Source organism: Nelumbo nucifera, chromosome 1 (assembly GCF_055504915.1).
Source record: "Nelumbo nucifera cultivar China Antique chromosome 1, China Antique-T2T, whole genome shotgun sequence".
Taxonomy (NCBI): Eukaryota; Viridiplantae; Streptophyta; class Magnoliopsida; order Proteales; family Nelumbonaceae; genus Nelumbo; species Nelumbo nucifera.
Window position 1 is genome coordinate 2,032,147 of NC_142649.1, and position 6,000 is coordinate 2,038,146.

Genomic DNA, 6,000 nt, shown 5'->3' on the forward strand with positions numbered 1-6,000 from the left:
CTGATGCAAACTATTCACATTGGCGGTCTTAGACATAAAGAGAAGACGAAGTCTTTAATACATGGAAGGTACAAAGAAGGGGAAAGATAAAGCAGAAAAAGCACAATACAAAGAAAAGAATCAAAGGATGGACTAAGGTGTGGCATGTATTTGAAAATTTAAAGAATAATGAAAGGCAAATTTGACATTTCAATGTTTAATGCCTCTATCAATTGTTGGAAAAGTAGATAAATGGGATTTTGGTTCCCATTAACCGAGACACCTATGTTCTTTTTTCATATCTATGTGGGGTCCATGAAAAATTCATTTTCCTTGGATATGATACCCATCTCCCAAATGGATAAGTAACTTTCCCACTTAGGGGACAAAATTGCCTCTTTCAATGATAACTTTTTATGGCTAAAATGGTCATTGTCTTATTTACCTCGGAAATAAAAGAACAAGTGTAAATGTTAGATAAGTAGTTTCCCAATAACAAAAGGGCCCAAGGGATTTTGCAAACAGTAGGAGTGTACAAGTCAATTTCTTAAAACATAAAGATAATTTAAGAGATTTCTCTTATATTAAATGGGCTCAAATAGCATTAGTATAGGGTGAGAATGCGTTGCAAAAATAATCCAGCTGCTGATCATGGCTTACAATCTACCAATTGTATCACTTCCTTCCCGCAATTCTTTCTCTAAACCCACACATAAACTCCACTGAAATGGTTTATCAAGGTTAATTAGATGTTATGGATTGACAATATTGATATGTCAAGTAGATGGACCAAACTTGCATAGCCCATGTGAGTAGTTGAACTTAAGAGCACCACTTGAATGGCCCATGTGAGTCTAGAAACTTTGTTGGACAATTTAGATCAATAGATCTTGTGACACCAAATAAATGGTCCAGATAAAACATTGAGTATTTACATTATAGAGGGTGCTTCATGTTGATTAAAAACATTGAGGGAGAGAAAGAGATAGAGGTTGTGAGTGGAGAAGATAAAAGGGAGACAGTTGGAGCTAGATTATAAATAACCCATTAGAAAGTTTCTTGGTATTTTCTTATGAATAGCAAATGCTGAAGTCAGGTTGATGCACCGTGGCATTGCTTGCTAGCTTTCCTTAGTTAATTGGTCTTAAATCACTTTTTCTTGCCAATTAGATTTAAAATCAATCTAACCAATGTAACAGTAAGAATAACAAGTTATCTCAACAGAAGCAATTAGACACCACATTAGTTAGTCCAAAAGATATAAAATACAAGCACTTGATCTAGTCAACAGGTCAAGAAAGGTATTGAAAAACAGAAAAAACCATTTAATAAAACAATTTTAATACCTCTTCCTCCCATGCTTTTAGGTTTATATTGGACCACGTTGAACGGAAAACTTCCTTTGTCTGGTCCACCATATTGGGTTGGGTTTGGTACATTATTTCAGGTTGTGTTTGGTATCATAACTGTTTTTACCTAAAACGTTTTGAATTGATCAATATAAATTGGCATTGAAGCAATATAATTGAAATGAGTATACCTTAAAAATGCATATGCGAAAAGCTGTTTTTAAAAACATCAAATTGGTATTTCTTGTTGGAGTGAAGTTTAATCATTCTATCTGTCATATATAATGTGACAACATATATCTCTCACCAATTTATATTGATTAATTCAAAAACCTTCAGGTAAAAATAAACCTTAACCTATTCAGCATGGATCATAGACTGAGAGCCCACTTCAGATTGGATACTAAAAGATGGTTTCGGGCTCAAATTGCCTCAATTTGATTTTCTTTAGAGCATCCCGTTAATCTATAATCATTCTAGGAATCATTTTACTTCAGTTTTAATCAAGAATTTTGTTGCCAACAAGATACTGACCAAGAACATACATCATCCTTGCGCTATACTTCAAAGCACATTATGAAGACACTGATCGTATATAAAGTAAATATAGTCAATTATTTGTGGTAAGGAATAATGTTCCAACGAAGACTCCAATCTTAACTAATCCACCAACAATCTTATACAAGAATTAATGATGTACCAACTTTGCTAGAATGAATGATGAGATGACCTGTGACAGTCAAAGTAAAGAGGATTTCAGGTAGATTATTTGGACATACATATCATATAGAGAGGATTGAGATTCATCATTTGATGGGGCAGCTTAAGAGATTGGATAGGACAAGAATCAGCATTAATTAAGGCTGTTATGAGAAATACTTTTTCTTAGGAATCTTTTAAATTAAGGTTGTGTTTGGTTACAATACAAATTTCATTTACATTGGTGTAAATGCATGAGAGTGCAAAAGGGTTGATTGTAAATTCTAGTTTAGTTCTACTTCACATTTGACTTTGTCTTATTTGTTTGTGAGAAATGAAATACTTCACTTTAAATGGAATAGAATGGAGTTAAGAGGAAAGTTATCTATCTAGGATTAAGGTCGGTTGCAAGATAATATGGTCCCCACTTTATAATTTATATGAGAGATAGGAGGAAGGGGGTGCAAATTTTGCATCAGCTTCTTGGCATGCGAAAAACTGTTTGTAAGTGCAAAGGAGATCAAAAGTACAAAATCTGCATTAGGTAAGAATGCAAATCATAAAGGCCCATTCACTTTTCAGTAAATGGAGGGGGAAAAACTAGTTAACAGGAAAGTTGACCAGCTTTCTCACGTTGACCTTTCAGTAAGGGCGGCTCCTATGATAAATGAACTTTCCCATACCCATCTCCTAGGGAGGAATATGCTAAAACTAGCTTGTCGCCATTAAACATGCTTTAAAAGTAAAAGTTAGAATGGTGAAAATGATTGTTGACGATAACAGACTCATTGAGAGTACTAATGGTGTGATTAAGTATATAACTATTTAAGAAAACTTCTTTGAGCTTAAACTAAATTAAACCAAGTATGCTACTAAAGATGAACAAGTGGAATCTTCGCTGAGTCAACTGCCTAGGCCCCATGATTTCATCACCATCATAAAATCTCTTCAGCAAAGAAGCTCTAGCAATCAAGCATGAAAAAACTTTTGAAGGATGTAGACTTCGAACATGTTAACGTTCTTTTGTCTATCCAATTTAGCTCTAATTCTCTATTAATAAGTGAAGAACAAATTTATTCTTCACTTACGGTGTATTGAATATATATTTAGGTTCATGTAAAGACTAAAGAGGTTCCCCAATATTCCACTTTATACTACGTCTGAGTAATCTATACATTTAGGAAACCAAAGGGTGTTGTTGTTCAGGTAAATGAAATCCATCTTGGGGCAAATCATCATTTCACCTGCACATTTGAAACACTTAAAAGTAGATTAACAGTCAGAATTTGCCATTACCTCCTTGCTCCTTGTGTTTCTAACGACTCATGAGGTTAGAATATGGAATTCATGAATGATTTTGAATTTCATAATATAATGTACAACTATATATGGTGGACAAGGTGTGCTATATAAAGGACAAAATAAAGTAGTTTATAAGGGAGCTCACTATTGGTTATTTAATGGGATTTTTTTTTGGGTAAATGACCCACCACTTTATGAAACACAAAAGAAATGAACATGTCCGTTTTTTTCAAGATTCCTTAGCTTCTTTTCTCTAATTCTAGATCATTTTATTTGTTGTTCTTCTGGAAGCTACCTGTCTAGTCTTTTATTGGTTTTAGTGGTTCTTTTGTTTCAAAAGTTGAAGTCCAGTTGTTTGGGAATATATTTTTATTTGGTGGTCTAAGCTGAATTTGACATATGAAAAGAGAGACCCATATAAGCCATTCTAAAAGCTCCAGAGTTATGGAGGTCCAATATAATAGGGCCACTTTCAAAATGGCACAGCCAATGTGCAAAGAAGGTGACATGAAGATAAACATATAAGCAAGATATAGGCCTAGTTTCTCTAAATGGCCAAACCCAATGTGCAAAGACACTTCTTTAGAGTTTCCATTCTTGCACTACCCAGTACTATGATTTCATCTCATGTTGTTTTCCCCAATCATCATGCCCATAACTTTGTATATACAATGACCATGGAATTCAGTTTCTAATTTGAGAATAAATTAAAACAACATATCTTGTTTGCAAAAGTTATGCTAAGAGAAATTGTGCAAGAAAAAGTAAATGTTATAGTTGGTGGTTCTTTTGTATGCAATGACCATGGAATTCAACATTTCTATCTGACCTTTTTTTGGACTTAGTGGTTCTTTTTTATATGCTTGACAAGACTTAGCATGTGATGTTGAGTTGGTCGATATATTTTTTTTGTTTAGTAGTTTCTTAGTCATTTTCTTTTCCAATTAATATTGACCTTAGATGCATATATATATATATATATATATATATATTTTATTTATTTATTATTTTTCATGTAGGCCATTAAATTGATTGGTCCTTACAACCTTAACATAAATTGGTGATTAGTCATTTAGTCTTGATTCTTCAATATTCACTTGGTGAGTTCCATTTCTTATTAGCAGGGCTATTTATTTAATTACAAGTTGCATCAGCATAGCTCATAAATTGAAGGTAGAATGTTTTGAGCCTTAGTCATTCATTTGCAACAACCATTAGTCCACCATTATACCATACCTTAATTACTTGTTTTATTAATATGTATTTTGATTCTTAAGTAATCTTTCTTTTCTTAGGTTATCAGTAAATATTAAAATTTATATGCTAATAAATATTAACATAAATTATATTTACTTACTAAAAGTTAAGGTATATATATATATAATATTAGTATATATACACAAACATTTTAGTTCTTCCATTATTTTTAAATGGTTACCAATTATGTCCTGATACCTTATATAAACCATTAAAGTATGGGTTTTATGTTTAAATAAATTAGTTATAATCATATAAAACTTGGTTTATTGTTGTTAATATATTTTTATGGGGATTTTGTTTTTATTTTCCAGTGCATCCATAAATATTTTAATTTTTCATTTGTATCCATACATACTCAAAGTGTATTCCAATATGTATCTTAAAATTGTCTTTCCAATACATCTTGCATTTCTAATTCTTTAAACCTTGCATTTGCCCAAAACAAATTTGTAATTAACATAGTTGGTCATTACATAAATAAAATATGGGGCTTGTGACTACTTATCTTGAAAGTATTGTAAAACACCACATGCCTCTCCCTTTTTCCATTTCCCCATCAAGATATGAACGTAAGTAATTCTTTAGATTTACAATAGTAAATTCAATGTTTTCATGACCACCAACTTAATTGGTCATCAATTCCATCGATTTTAATGGAACTATTCCTTGTCCATGTGGGACACTCCTTCTTGGTCGTGCTCTCTTGTTATGCGGATGATACTAACGTGGCCCGAAGAGGGTGGCCACAGGGTCTGTCATGTGGCACCCTTAGGCCAGCTTGATAATCACTCTCCTAGTTCCGAAGTCAAGGAGTGTAGTGCTTGATTGTGGATGGGTGGAAGAGTCTAAGGTCCTCGGTTGAGGAACTCTACTGTCCTTGAGCTGGCTGTTTGGAGTGAGATCGACTTGATGGGTGGGCCGGGCAGTTCGACGGTCATGTTGTTTCTGTTACAAGTTGGCAGACGCGTTGTTTCGTCTTCCCGTGGTGTACGCGCATGCATAGTGCAATAGAAGTCCCACGCCATTGATCTGGATTGATTTGAACTGTTGGCTACCTCTATATGAAGGGAAGTGGTGAGCCATTTAACTTTGTCATATTGGGTGAAAGTGATCATAGGAGCTTGGCAGGTGTTGGTCATCGGCTGAAGTTTCATGTGTTCTGTGGTGTTACTCTTCGGTAAGATGCCTTCATCTTCCTTCTCATATTTTTGTTCTTCTTCATTTGACTCTTGTACGTCGGGTAACGAGTCCGAGCCAGGGTTTCACCCCAAGGCCACCGCATTCATGGTCCACGAGATTGACACTCATGGGGCTAAGGGCAAGGGTACCGCAATGGAGATGGCCGATGTCCTTCGGGAGGTCGAAGTTAGGGAAACCGACAAGGCCAAGGTAGAAATAGAGGTGGTGTCCC